Source organism: Cynocephalus volans, chromosome X (assembly GCF_027409185.1).
Source record: "Cynocephalus volans isolate mCynVol1 chromosome X, mCynVol1.pri, whole genome shotgun sequence".
NCBI classification, from domain to species: Eukaryota; Metazoa; Chordata; class Mammalia; order Dermoptera; family Cynocephalidae; genus Cynocephalus; species Cynocephalus volans.
The window spans coordinates 24,654,019-24,669,163 of record NC_084478.1 but is presented as its reverse complement, the minus strand read 5'-3'; the positions used below and the strand labels follow the sequence as shown (position 1 = coordinate 24,669,163).

The window sequence follows — 15,145 nt, the reverse complement described above, 5'->3', positions numbered from 1 at the left end:
ACCATACAGCTACTAAAAATGATAAGCATTTTTAAACTTGATCGAGAAAAAAAAAAAAAGATTCCGTTTATGTAGAATTGCCTGAAAGTATGTTTATAAAGAGATGTTTAAAATGTTATTCGTCAAGATGTTCAGAATGTTTCCCCCTGGGTGCTGAGATTTCACATCACGATTTCCTGTATTGTTTAATTATGTACAGAACAAAAAAAAAATCAATAAAGTTATCTTCATTAAGAAAACAAGGGCTGGCCGACTAGCTCACTTAGTTAGACTGTAGTGTTTTTGGTAACGCCAAGGCCAAGGGTTCCGATCCCCGCACCAGCCAGTCGCCAAAAAGAAAAACAAAAGAACTATGTAAGTAACCTGTCTTAAGAGAAATGAAAAATATTTTAATGTATTTATTTATGCATGTCCTTATTTCAAAAGGGATTTGGGGTGAATCATATATACAAGATACTATAACATATATAGATATATTGATATATAGATATTGTGTCATACCTTATGCTTGTGGGGTTGAGTGCAGGCCTTGTACAAACTAAAATCTACTTAAATGACGAGCCTTCAACAAGCTGCCCAGTCCTCTCCATCAACAAACTTTGGCTGCAGTTGCTACTTTCCAGCGGTTTTTCCTTTGTTTGAATCTATAGCAGTGAACATAGATTTAATTCAATTTTTAGTTAACTTCTCTCAAGAATTATAGAGAATCAACCTTCAGTTAGCCTCTTAAGGAAGGAAAAAGAAGTAGTTGCTGCCAGTAATCCCTAAATCACATTTTTTTAGCTTTGTATTGTACTTTTCTACTTACCATTGCATATGAGTAAAGCGGTCATCTTGAATTTGTAGTTGGAACAAAATAACACACCTAAATGGGACACAGCCAGCACTAGCCTAATCTGAGCCGCCAATTTTCTCTACAGTTGTGTTTCGCTGCTTCCCTGGGTTAGAAGAAGTAATTGGGGGATCTGGGTGGGTCAGACCCTTCAGGTGAGAAACTGTGTATTAATAGTGTGAATTAGATATACTGATTAGCTGTTCTGCTTAATTATGTTAAGAAACTGAATTAATCAGCAGTTATAAAGCACATACTTTCTTATGTGCTGGGTTCTGTCTCCCGGCTGGTAGATAATTAAAAAGACCTAGGGAATACCATCAGAGAAGTGCTCATTGTATTTGGGAGTTACAAAAGCAGACCTAGACAAGCTATTCACTTAAATGGTACCAGTTGGTCAGAAAAAGATTTATTTAAAAATGATGATCATGTAAAATTACAGTACTCAACCCTTCTAGCAAAATTTTTTTGAGAAATAAACTAAATGCCTTTATTAAAAAAATAGTATTATGTCATATATGTGTATATGTGCACACACACAAATGAGAACAAAGTGAAAGGATAGGAAAATCAGATGAAGTAACAATGAGTTGAATCCGTAAAATTTAAGGTCTTGTACACAACCTGAAGGTGAGCTGCTTTTATTTTGAGCATCTTGGCAGCTGAGAAAAGAGGAAATAACAATTTACAAATTGATTCACAACGTTACAAAAAAACAAACTGGTTGCCCAAGAGAAACATAGTAGCTATCACTGGTCCTACAAGAAATATGAATTTCAGAGGTCTTTTATAACTTTTTTCTTCTTTTGGTGGCTGGCTGTAAGAGGATCCGAACCTTTAACCTTGGGGTTACAACACTGTTGCTCTGCCAACTGCGCTCACCTGCCATCCCTGTAACTTTTTTTTTTTTTTTTAAAGTTAAGTGAAGCAGTGGGAGTGGAGAAGGAATAAAGAAATCTGTAACTGGTTGTGATCAATTAGTTGTAAACACCGCTGCACTTGGACCCGCCCTTATAACATCTTTAATAGAGGCTCTGGTGGTTTTTTAATCTGTCCCCAAGTTCTTCCATGCTCCCCCCTTCAAAAGGTGGAATTTGATTCCCCTCCCCTTGAATGTGGGCCAGACTTAGCGATTTGCTTGTAAGGAATACAGTGTAGCAGAAGTGATAACGTAACTTCCAAAGCTAGGTAAGAAAAAGGACAGCTTCTGCCTGGCTTTGTTTTGGGTCACTCTCTTTCCTGGGTCAGACTAACCTGATTTTTGATAGACTCTTTCTTTTTTTTTTTTTTTTTTTTTTTTTTTGTCGTTTTTTCGTGACCGGCACTCAGCCAGTGAGTGCACCGGTCAGTCCTATATAGGATCCGAACCCGTCGGCGAGAGCATCGCCGCGCTCCCAGCGCAGCACTCTACGAGGTGCGCCACGGGCTTGGCCGGGAGACTCTTTCTTTCTTTAGATTTTTATCTTAAATGCCTTCAAAGAGGTTACTGTCAAGCCTCTGTAAAGCACTGCAGGCTCTTTTTTACTAACCCCAGGCTGTGTAAAGCACTTTGCTTATCTCTGCTAGGATCCATCCTTGGGGTTATAGCTTGGGTCTCTAAGGGCTATCAGTTCTTTATTTCCAAGTCTTTAAGGGGCACCCCATGTTCTGTCTACATCGATTGTTCTCATCTTTGCTCCAGGAAATATAGTCTCTGTTAAGAACCGTGTCGGCCAGAGGGTATAGGCAACAAGAACAATGGCTCCTCTTTGGGTAGGGGGTATTCTCTCCAGGCTTGCTAAGGGCTGTGGATACAAACTGAATATGGGTCCATTTATTCGGATGTTTGTTAAAGTCTTGAGCAAGTAGGCACAAAACACATCATGTGAACAGTAAGCTCAATGGTGTCCCAGCTCTCTGGCCTTTCAGGTGCTTCGATCATCATTGTGAGTAGAGAGAATGGAGATACGTGTGTATTTCCATTCCATGAGACACTTACATTGCTCATTGTTAATAAAGGGACATTTTGACTTTTTGTATCAGGCCCCGGAGCTTGGTCAATGCGTACCTACCCTAGACAGAGTGTGTGTTTTGGGTGGTCCCTCCTGCTGCCCCCTGAGTATCTTAGGTTCCCGTGTCATGGATCCCTAGCACAACAAAGAATCTCATAATTCATTGAATGGAGGTATTACAAAGCAACCTCTCGAGGGTTATTTTCTACTGGTGGCGAGGAGGTTTAAGGAAAGTTTAAGATGACATCTGAGTCGTATCTAAAAGGGTCAACAGGAATTAAATGAACCAGGCTAGTTTGACTAGTCCACCTCAGAATATTTTCACAGAAAGAAAAGCTCCTACTAACTTTAAAATCAGCCAGGAGTATTATTTCATCAAGAGAGTTGAATTTCATGTTTGTTGCATACTATTAGGGTTGTAGGTAGTGAAAAGGAATATTTGCCCTTTTGTAGAACAAAGAGCTTACTATTTAATTCAATTTCCCAATATCATCTTTCTGAGCTAACCCTGATTTTAGTCCATATAGGAATTTGGCCAATTTCTGCATTTGCTATAGATGTCCACATTTCTGGCAGACACTGAAAGATTTAGAAAATGATTATACTTTATACCCAGATCGCTCAGATATATTGATGGCAGGCTATCGAATTTTCTATTAGATTGGCACAAATGAGGGTGCCAGCCCTAGCAGGGAGAAGATACTTAAAAACTTCTCATGTATGGAATACTGGGAGAAAGAACAAGCATTGCAAAAATTCAAATACAAGGGCCGGCCCGTGGCTCACTTGGGAGAGTGTGGTGCTAATAACACCAAGTCAAGGATTAAGATCCCCTTACCAGTCATCTTTAAAAAAAAAAAAAAAATTCAAATACATATATTGCATATTTCAGAGTATTGACATTCATAAATCTTGTTCTGATTTATTTTGCCAAGTCTTGGCTATAATTATAGACTTTCAAGGAAATGAAAACTATACTTATGTATAAAGACAATGGGAAAGAAAAATACAAAATATTTGTGTACTTGTGGGTTTAGGCTTTATTGAAAATTACTATAGAATGCCAAGTTTTCTTTGAGGAAAATATTCCTGATTTGAAATATTATTCTTCACCAGTGTTTTCCAAAGTTGGTATGACAACAACAATTTCAAATTTTCTAGGGATGATAAAATAAAGATTCCAAAACAAACCAACAAAAATAAAATAAAAGAAAAATAAAGATTCCAGGGCTCCCTCCAAGATCTCACTTGGAGAAAATTGGCATCTTTAGGGATATTTTGTCTTCTCATCCATGAATATAGTGTATCTTTCCATTTATTTAGGTGTTCTTTTGTTTTGCTTTGTTTTGTTTTTGGCAGCTGGCCAGTATGGGGATCCGAACCCTTGACCTTGGTGTTTATTTAGGTGTTCTTTAATATCTCCTTACATTACATGTACATCTTTTTTTTTTTTTTTTTTTTTTAAAGATGACTGGTAAGGGGATCTTAACCCTTGGCTTGGTGTTGTCAGCACCACGCTCAGCCAGTGAGCTAACCGGCCATCCCTATATGGGATCCTAACCTGGGGCCTTGGTGTTATCAGCACCACACTCTCCCTATATGGGATCCTAACCTGGGGCCTTGGTGTTATCAGCACCACACTCTCCCAAGTGAGCCACGGGCCGGCCCTACATGTACATCTTTTGACAAATTTATTCCTGGGTACCTTTTTTGTTGTTGCTAATTAGAATGGTAAAGTGAAAATATTAGAATAAAATATTTCAGACATTCACAAAGCTATGGAATATATATATATAATGAATAACAGTCTACAGGGGATGCATCAGTCAAGGTCCTGTCAAAGGACGGCAACAACACAGTTATTTTCACAGATGACATTTAATATACACAGTTATTTTCACAGATGACATTTAATATAAAGAATTGGTAACTCACTTATTGGAGAGCTGAAAAAGCAGAAAGGAAACTAAAGAGGCAACTGCTGGAAACAAGTATCACCCGTAGGACTGGAGGAAAGAAGGAGAGAGGTTGGAATGATTCATATTGACAAGCTTGGAGGAGGGGCCCTGTGGGTCCAGGGCCCAGACCTCTGAGAAAGAGGCACTCTTGGTGCTGGCGTCTCTGAGGGGTACCATGAGGTTAGTTCTGGGGAGAAACTGCAAATAGAAATCAAGTGCTACCAGTAAAAGAACTGCGGCCAGGTGAAGATTATTGCTGAGTTTATTCTGACAAGTCCCCTCTCCCTCCTCCTGTTTTCCAGTCTCCCTGTAGTGCTTCCTAATGGCAGGGCCTAACCAGGAGCGGCTAGCAAAGGAGAGCTGAGGGGAGCAGGATCCTGCTCCCGCATCACAGGGCAGAGCATGGAAGTGGGGGTTTGAGGCTCAGAGACAAAAGCTTAATAACCAGCCCAAGTGGTCGCCTTCCAGATGGAGGGAGTCCTGGAGGCCCTCAATTGGGGCCAAGTTTTAGAGGCTGGATCATGGGGAGGTCTGGGGAAGAAGTCCCAGGGGAAGGGTCTGAGTGGCCTGAGAGACATTCACAGTGGCAAAATCAATGCTAAGTTTCTAACAATAATTTTTTTTCTTTTTCTTTCTTTCTTTTTTTTTTTTGTGGCTGGCCGGTCAGGAATCCGAATCCTTGACCTTGGTGTCATCAACACCTCACTTTTTTTTTTTTTTTAAAGATGACCGGTAAGGGGATCTCAAACCTTGACTTGGTGTTGTCAGCACCACGCTCAGCCAGTGAGCGAACCGGCCATCCCTATATGGGATCCGAACCCGTGGCCTTGGTGTTATCAGCACCACACTCTCCCGAGTGAGCCACAGGCCGGCCCCAACACCTCGCTTTAACCAACTGAGCTAACTAGCATGCCAGCTATTTTCTCTCTCTCTCTCTCTCTCTCTCTCTCTCTCTCTCTTTGTTTTTCTCTTTCAGAGTTCCCCTATCTTTATTTGTAGAGGTTATCCAGTAATTTCTTTAATTACATCGCATACTTCTGAGTCCATTGCTGAGCTATTCTGTTGTACTTCTCTCTGTTTTGTAGATCCAAGCAATCTCAAGTACTAAAGGATCATCTGGGTTGTGGTCACACAACAGAGAACACATGGACAAGAATACTGAAATAGTGCTGGAGACCACTGTGACCGTAAAACATCAAGACAAATGCTGCCGTACCTGTTAATATTTGGATGATAAATTCTTGTTGTAAATGCAACCTTAGGTTTTTGTTTGTTTGTTTGTTTGTTTGTTTTTAAAGATGACGAGGAAGGGGATCTTAACCCTTGACTTGGTGTTGTCAGCACCACGCTCTCCCAAGTGAGCCACGGGCCGGCCTAACCTTAGCTGTTTGAAGGGATAATCTGTTGGGAAATGAATTGTCAAGAAAAATACTCCACTCTGATAGGGACTGTCATTTGGCTCCATTATTGTATCTTGCCAATGGAACATATCATCTCCAACAGGACTTGCTGAGCACTGTGCTGGGGGATCCTGTGCCAGATCATTCAATTCCTTGTGGATTCTCTTCAGAGCCATGGTAGGAGGCGGCCCCCGGGGCGGCGGCAGGGACAATGGCGAGGGAGGGATCAGGAAGGGGCGGAGGGGGGGCCCTCCCGAGGCCGCCAAGGCGATCACAGGTTGGCCTGAGAAGATGGAGAGTTCGGAAGCGCGGATGCGGCAGGACGAGCTGAGGGCCGGGGCCGACTCAGCCCCTGGGCCCGCAGCGGCGGTCACCGCATCACCCGGCGGCGGCCCCTTTATGCACTGCCGCTCCAGCGCCAACAACTATTTCTTAATATCGCCCAATAGCCCATTTTTCAAATTTACCCTATTGTCTCAAGAGTATCTAGAATATATATGATTTTAGATATATTTTAGGTATAATATGATTTCATTATATATTTTAGATATATAATAAATGTCTAAAATCACATATATGCTAATCATATATATCATATCTATTTTTAAAGGTATTGAAGTGTAACTCACATAATATAAAATTAGCCATTTTAAAGTAAAAAATTCAATGACATTTAGTACATACACTATGTTGTGTCACCACCACTTCTATCTAGTTCCAAAACATTTCCATAATTCCAAAATGAAACCCTTACCCTTTAAGTAGTTTTTCCCTATTCCCTCCCTTCCAGCCTCTGGCAACCACCAATCTTCATTCTGTCTCTATGGATTTAACTATTCTGAATATTTCATATAAATGGAATCACGCAATATGTGACCTTTTGTACCTGGCTTCTTTAACTCAGCATAATCTTTATATATATAATCTATATATATAAATGAAGGTACTTGAAAAAGTTCGTGGAAAAATAGAATTGAAAGATAATACGGGCCGGCCTGTGGCTCACTCGGGAGAGTGCGGTGCTGATAACACCAAGGCCCCGGGTTAGGATCCCATATACGGATGGCCGGTTCGCTCACTGGCTGAGCGTGGTGCTGACAACACCAAGTCAAGGGTTAAGATCCCCTTACCGGTCATCTTTTTTAAAAAAAAAAAAAAAAAAAAAAAAAAGAAAGATAATATGAATCTTTCCATGAACTTTTTTTTTTTTTTAAAGATGGCCAGTAAGGGGATCTTAACTCTTGACTTGGTGTTGTCAGCACCACGCTCACCCAAATGAGCCAACTGGCCACCCCTATATGGGATCCAAACCCATGGCCTTGGTGTTACTAGCACCACCTCTCCCAAGTGAGGCATGGGCCAGCTCCTTACATGAACTTTTTGAAGTACCCTCGCATATATATACACATGTATATGCATATGTGTTGCATGTGTGTGTATGTATATGTAATGTCATTGCTGTTGGAGACGCAGCCAGCAGTGACTGCAACACTTTATTATTCCTAATAATAGTAAACCCTCTTTCTCCTTTCCTTCTTGATCAATCTTTTCTTGCTTCATTGACCCTAATTTTGGTTTATATTAATTTCTGCTATCATTTTTGTCTTCTTCTTTCTACTTTTTTTGGTCTTTAATGAAATTGCCTCATTAATGTTTCAAATTATAAAAGTAATCTATAGTAAGTGAACAACTTTCAGATTGATATAAACAATCAAAAGTGATCACCTATAAAGTTACCAAGACAGGGCCGGCCCGTGACTCACTTGGGAGAGCGTGGTGCTGACAACACCAAGTCAAGGGTTAAGATCCCCTTACCGGTCATCTTTAAAAAAAAAAAAGAAAGAAAGACGTTACCAAGATATATATGGTTGGTTCAGTTGGTTAGAGCTGAGAGCTTAGAGTCACGGTATTACAACAACAAAGTCAAGGGTTTGGATCCCCTTACCGGCCAGCCAAAAAAAAAAAAAAAACACATAAAGTTACCAAGATTTAGCCATTATTAATACTTTGTTGTGCAGCCTTCCACTTTTCTTTTCTTTTTTTTTTTCACTCAGCCAGTGAGCGAACCGGCCATCCCTATACGGGATCCGAACCCATGGCCTTGGTGTTATCAGCACCACACTCTCCTGAGTGAGCCACAGGCCGGCCCTCCACTTTTGTTTTCTATACACACCAATGGATAGCACACATGCACGAACATGCATTTTTTTATCTTTTTATCGTAGTAAAATATACATAACACAACTTACCATTTTAACCATTTAGAGTTAGCATATTACAATTTTGTAGTCCTCTCTCCCCTGAGAATGAATGAATCTAGGTGCCCAGCACCAAGGGAAACCAGCAGCCATTTTATGTCTCCTGATGAGAAAACAGTCACCACCTCCACTTGTGTCAAAGCACTGGAAACTGAGTTGGATCAAGCGTAGGCATCCAGCTGTCAGTTTGCAGGAAACACTTGGCAGGAAGTGTGGAGGGTGGAGTCACTCACAGAGCTGCACCTTCAGTATGCTTTCAGCAACATCCACAGGGTGGGCGCTGCCAGGGTCATACAAGGGTGTGAGTTCTTCCGTACATAAATCGTAAAAACAATAAAGCGATGGAGGAGAAGCTACAGATACAAAAAGACTTGAACGACGGGGCGTTTTTATTTTTATTTATTTATTTATTTATTTTTATTGTAACAAAGTTGATTGTACGTTATCTGTGGGGTACAGAGTTGAACATCAATACTCGTGTGCATGCTCAAATCAGAATAATTGTTATATTCAGTAATTTACATTGTCCTTGCTATATTCAGGGCCCTTTACCCATTCCTCCCTCCCCCCTCCCTTCATTGAAGGGCGTTTTTAAAAAAATGGGTAAGACTAAGTGTAATGCTTAGGGATGTGCATTTGGGTGAACTATTAAGAAACAAGTGATGACTACAGAAGGCAGGGGAGTCTGTGGGGAGGGAGCAGCGATTGGGATGGGCCTGTGCAGGGGATTCTGGGGGTGGCTGGCAAAGCTCTGTTTCTTTTGTTTGTTTTTTGGCAGCTGGAGGGTACAGGGATGGAACCCCTGGACCTTGGCATTATCAGCACCGCCTCTAACCAATGGAACTAAGCCAGCCAGCCCTAAGTTCTATTTCTTGACCTGCTTTAGAATACTTTATTAAGCTACACATTTGTTTGTATAGCGTTCTTTCCTTTTCCAAGAAAAAGGTTTTAAAAAATCAGCAGGCTCCTGGCTCCACACATCCCCCTCAGCAATTCCCACAACCTAAAGGCCACCATTTTCATGTCTTGAGACAGTCTGCTTCACTTGCCACTCACTATATTTCTAGTAACAGGCTTTTATTTTTTTAAGGCTGCTTGTGATTTTTTTCACTTTGATGTCATGGTAGAGACCTCTAGCTGTCCACTGAGAGATCAGTTCTTCCCTCTTCCTTAGTAATCAAACCCCCAAAGTGTTACTTGAGCACATGGATGTCTGGAATAAGATATATTCCCTAGCCTCCCTTGGTGGCCCAGTGGCCAAGTCCTGGCCATGGGGCTGCCCAGTGTGGCTGCTTCCCCCCTACAGGACAGCGGAGGACACCACTAGCCTCATGGCCCTTTCCTCCTTTCTGCTGCAGGGGAGGCAGATAAATAACACCCCCAGGGAGCTGCAGGGATGGAGCCAGTGCTTCTTGCAGCAGCCTCACCAGCCTTGCTCCACCTTCCTATGGACTTCATTGATGTGAGAGAGAAATTGGCATCCAGCTTAGACCACTACAATTTTGGATTTTCTGTCACATGCCATCAAACTGATTCTGAAATCCTAGAAAGATATCATAGCTAGATTTGCTTCTGGAGAAGAGGGTCTGATGTTTTCCACCTGCCCTCCCACAACACACGCATGTGGACTCACGCACACACACATCCCCCATCACCATCCTCCCGACATGGTTATGTCTCCACTTTGTTAATTTAATATTTCTTTTTTCCGTGGTTTTCATGTGAATGTTATTCACAACCTAGTTATATAGTGTCCCATTCAAATTTTATTTGTCTCTGAGTTAATAATTGCCTTATGTTTATACTTGCTCGATTTTTTTTTTTTTTTTTTTGTCTTTTTCGTGACCGGCACTCAGCCAGTGAGTGCACCGGCCATTCCCATATAGGATCAGAACCCGCAGCGGGAGTGTCGTTGCGCTCCCAGCGCCGCACTCTCCTGAGTGCGCCACGGGCTTGGCCCTTTTTTTTTTTTTTTTTTTAAAGATGACCGGTAAAGGGATCTTAACCCTTGACTTGGTGTTGTCAGCACCACACTCTCTCCCAAGTGAGCCACGGGCTGGCCCTACTTGCTTGATTTTTGTATACACCTGTTACCCACTTCTCCATAGTCTCTGCTAGAAAGGTTACTCTTGGGACTGGCCAATGAGCTCACTTGGCAGAACGTGGTGCTGACAACACCAATGGCCGGCCACTGCCAAAAAAAAAAGAAAAGAAAAAAGGTTACTCTCCTCTCAGTACATTCCAACACATCAGGTATTTTAGCAATTGTACCTACTTCAGAGGACATCCATCCCTCCAGGAATCCTACACCCTGCCCCAGTGTGGACTGTTTGCTGTCCCCAGCCAATGTACAGCTGTCATCCTGGGGTCTCTCTTCCCCCGCTTTCCTGTGTTGACCACCTTTACCTGGGTCTCATATTTTTCTCTTTCCTGGTTTTCCTCTTTGTATGTCAGCCAAGGTTAAACTATGCTGTGGTAACAAATGACTCCAACGCCTCACTGACCTCCAACAACAAGCATTTCTCATACATTTTATGTGTCCCTCATGGGTCAGCTGTAGCTCTGTGCCCCCTCTTCTCCTAGGGACCCAGGTGATGGCGCAACCGGTCTCAAGCCAGAGAAGAGGGTATGGCAAACCAGAGATGACCCTTAAGCTTCTGATCAGGAATGACACGTCTCTTCTGCCCACATTTCATTGGTCAAAGCAGTCACAGGGCCACTTGAGTTCATTTGCATATGTATTCTTTGGCTAGGTATAACATTCTTTACTGGAAAAAATTTCTTCAGAATTTTGAAGGCATTGCTGAATTGCCTCCTAGCTTTCAGCATTGTTGTTAGGAAACCAATGCCATTCAGATTCTTTTTTTTTTTTTTTCTCTTTTTCGTGACCGGCACTCAGCCAGTGAGTGCACCGGCCATTCCTATATAGGATCCAAACCCGCGGCGGGAGCGTTGCAGCGCTCCCAGCGCCGCACTCTCCTGAGTGCGCCACGGGCTCGGCCCCCATTCGGATTCTTGAATCTTGGTATGTGACCTTTTGTCTCTGGAAACTTTTAGGATCCTCTTTTTGTCCCCATTAACCTAAATTTCCATTGAGAAGTGTTTTGGTGTGGGTCCTTGTGTGTGTGTGTGCTGGAAAAGTTTCTTTAATTCTTTCATAATTTTTTTCTTTCCATTTTGTTTTCTCTTCCTGGACTTCCTTTAGTTAGATCTTGTACATTCTGGAATGATCCACTAATTTTTCTTACTTTTTCTCTGTTATTTTCCTACATCCTATTTTGCTTTACTTTGTAGAAGATGATCTCAATTTTGTTTTCTAATACTTCTAATGACTTTTCAATCTGTGCCATCATATTTTAATTCTCTCAATGTTTTATTTTCTGTCATACTGTTATTTTATTAATGGATGCCATAACTTCTAATATCTCATTCAAGATATTACGGTTTTCATTTTGTTTTGTTTTAATTCATTATAAAGTTTGCCATCAACCTTTCTCTAATGGTTTTAGCATCATAGGTGATTGTTAACTAGACAGTTACTTCATTTGGCCTTGCAAAATGGAACCTTTTGTATTAGTCAGCAGTTGGCTGGTACAGGGATCAAACCCTGGACCTTGATGTTATCGGCACCACGCTCTAACCAACTGAGCTAATCAGACAGCCCTGCAATTGTTTTATAAAGAACTTTCCTTTAACTCTTGTGTTATCAGCTCTTCTTCAAAACTCCTTCTATATACCGTATACAGTTATACAGTAAGCAAAGGGCTGAGAATAGCCAAGACAACTCTTGAAGAATAAATATCTTTTCCCATCAAATGGAACCAGGACTTGGAGAAATGCCTGATTCCAGGTCTGGGTGAAGGAAATGTAAAAGATGAATATGGGACATCGTGTGTGTGTGTGTGTGTGTGTGTGCGCGCGCGCACGCACCATAAAGCAATGAAGCTATCAAAGACTACTAAGATTGAGTCAAAGGACTCAGGAGCCTACTTGAAGAAGCTCCTATTGACCTAAGATGGGACAATTTAAGCATCAATAAGGAAAAAACTGCAATGGATAGACACATCAAATATATTTAAACCCATGAATTCAGAAGGATACATAACTGGGCCGGCCCGTGGCTCACTCGGTAGAGTGCAGTGCTGATAACACCAAGGCCCCGGGTTCGGATCCTATATAGGGATGGCCGGTTTGCTCACTGGCTGAGCGTGGTGCTGACAACACCAAGCCAAGGGTTGAGATCCCCTTACCGGTCATCTTTTTAAAAAAAAAAAAAAACAAAAAGAAAAAACAGAAGGATACATAACTGACTTTTGATTTAGAGCTTTATATATTTAAAATGAGTTCAGAAGAATACGTAACTGATTTCTGATTTAGAGCTTCAACTATCAGAGAGCTGGCTGGTTAGCTCAGTTGGTTAGAGGCCAGTCTTGTAACACCAAGGTCAAGGGTTCACATCCCTTCACTGGCCACCTGCCAGAAAAAAAAAAAAAAAAAAACCAGAAAACTCTCAAGGTCTCTGTAACTTGCTGACTTCTCTTTCACAGTCTCAAGGAGGTACCTGTAGCTCCAGCCATCACATCCATGTCCCAGGGAATAGGAAAGAGAAAAGAGCAAGACTGACTCAGCTTCTCTGGAAGTTCCTCAAAGACTTCCATCTATTTCTCATTGGCCAATCTTGCCTGCTAGGGACATTGAGAGATACAGTCTTATTCCCCCAAACTGGGCACATTGCTGCCCCCTGTAACACAGACATTCTGTTAGTAGGAAGGAAGGAGAGAAATGATAGTGGGTAGGAAACCAGCCGTGTTGGCCACACTTTTGTATCTTTAGTTATATCTCCATTTCTCATTCTTAATATTAATTTCTTCCTTTTTTCCGTAATCCATCTTTTTTTGGTGTCTGGCCTTGCTGTTATCAGTACTGTGCTCTAACCAACTGATTTAACCCACTGGCCCTTAATCAATACTTTAAAAAATCTTTTTGGCTTCCTTAATTCTTTCTCTTGTACTCTGTTTATTATTCTTCCCTTCTAATTTCTTTCTCATTGCTTGCTATAAAATTCTTATTGGTTTTTCTTTTCCTTTTTTTTTTTTTTTAAAGATGACCAGTAAGGGGATCTTAACCCTTGGCTTGGTGTTATCAGCACCACACTCTCCCGAGTGAGCCACAGGCCAGGCCTTATTGTTTTTCTTATTTTTTCTTACTATGATAAATGCAGAAATTTCTGCAAACATAGACAAAAATAGTTTTAAAAAAGGCATAACCGCCATTAACATTGTGGTGTAAACCTTCTGAGTCTTTTTTTTATTTTTTATTTTTTGGCAGCTGGCCAGGACATGGATATGAACCCTTGACCTTGGTGTTTATCAGCACCATGCTCTAACTAACTGAGATAACCCACCAGCCTTTTTTTTTTTTTTTAATCTTTTTTCTAAGCATGTACATGCCCAACACACATACATGTACATTTTTGGAAGAAAAAGTGTAATCATAGTAAACACATTTTTGTAATTTGCCTTTTATATTTCATCTAGCATTATATTGTGAACCTTCTCTCATGTCAAATGGAGAGCTCCAACATCATTTTTTTGTTTGTTTTTTTTTTGGCGGCTGGCTGGCATGGGTATCCGAACCCTTGACTTTGTTATTACAGGGCTGTGCTCTAACCAACTGAATTAACTGGCCAGCCTTGAACATCACATTTTTATTTTTTTCTTTTATTTTTTTCTTTTGTCTTTTTTCCCCTTTGACATCATCTTTTTAACCTCTCAACAAAATCCTTTATCTGAAAGAAATCACACTTACGGCCTTGACGAACAAAACAAATCGATCAGTTTCCCAGGTAGACTCTGGACCAGGCCTTTCCCTGCCAAGCAGGCTCCAACCATGCTTGGGAGCTACAGTGTTAATCCGAAGGGCAATGACTCAGCTTCTCATTTGCATAACCATGGTGCACCGCATGCAATACATTTTCATGTTAAAAGCCACAGCTTTCCTTTAAGCCTATTATTTTGAAGAATGAGACTTTTCTTTACACATTAGAGTGAAAGAACACTGCATGCACTTAAACTGGGCTTAACTTCACCTTCCGTGTACCAGGAGTGGCCGTTGCCTGGCAATTGTCTTTCAAAGGTTGTTATTCAACTCTTGTTTCTCATTATATTGCACAAATCTTTCACCTTTTACTAAAGATTTCCATGGAGGGAGACAAAGTTGAGTCTTAAATCAATGTTTTGAGATCTTGCATGGGCAGGGATTATACCAGTATGTAAAATGGTAGGCTTTGTGTTTTTTGTGTTCTACATAGTCATATATCTTTATTTTCTCTCATTCCGTGGTAGTCTGTTATCTTTTTCTAGCTACGTGATATCAGGGTTCATTCTGGTTGGTATTGTGTCAACAGGTCCTTTCACGCGGTTGCTCATTTACTAGCTCTTAACCATTTTCAGACATTCATTTTTGGGACCATCTGGTGGGTGGTCATCACTTAAAATATTTGCATATAATTCCATTATATGGATGAGCCATCACTTGTTCAGATGAAGATTGTGATGTAGAACATGTGGGTAGTTTCCAATTTTTCTATGTTATAATCAAAGCAGTGCTCGCCCAATTACTCCCTTAGAATAAATTCCAAGAGTGGAAATGCTGGATTAAATCTTCTGCACTTTCAAAATTTTGACCCATATTACCCAACTGCTGC

The 15,145-nt window shown here is 41.0% G+C and overlaps 1 non-coding gene and 1 pseudogene across 1 annotated transcript; one reads left to right on the top strand and one right to left on the bottom strand.

The window, feature by feature from the left end:
* Positions 1-5,803: 5,803 nt before the first annotated feature.
* LOC134367137 (ubiquitin-conjugating enzyme E2 D2-like) lies at positions 5,804-6,357 on the bottom strand (annotated as a pseudogene).
* An 8,226-nt stretch (positions 6,358-14,583) lies between these two features.
* Positions 14,584-14,699, top strand: LOC134368750 (U5 spliceosomal RNA). Its single transcript, XR_010022460.1, has one exon. It is a non-coding gene; the product is annotated as a U5 spliceosomal RNA (small nuclear RNA).
* Positions 14,700-15,145: the final 446 nt, after the last annotated feature.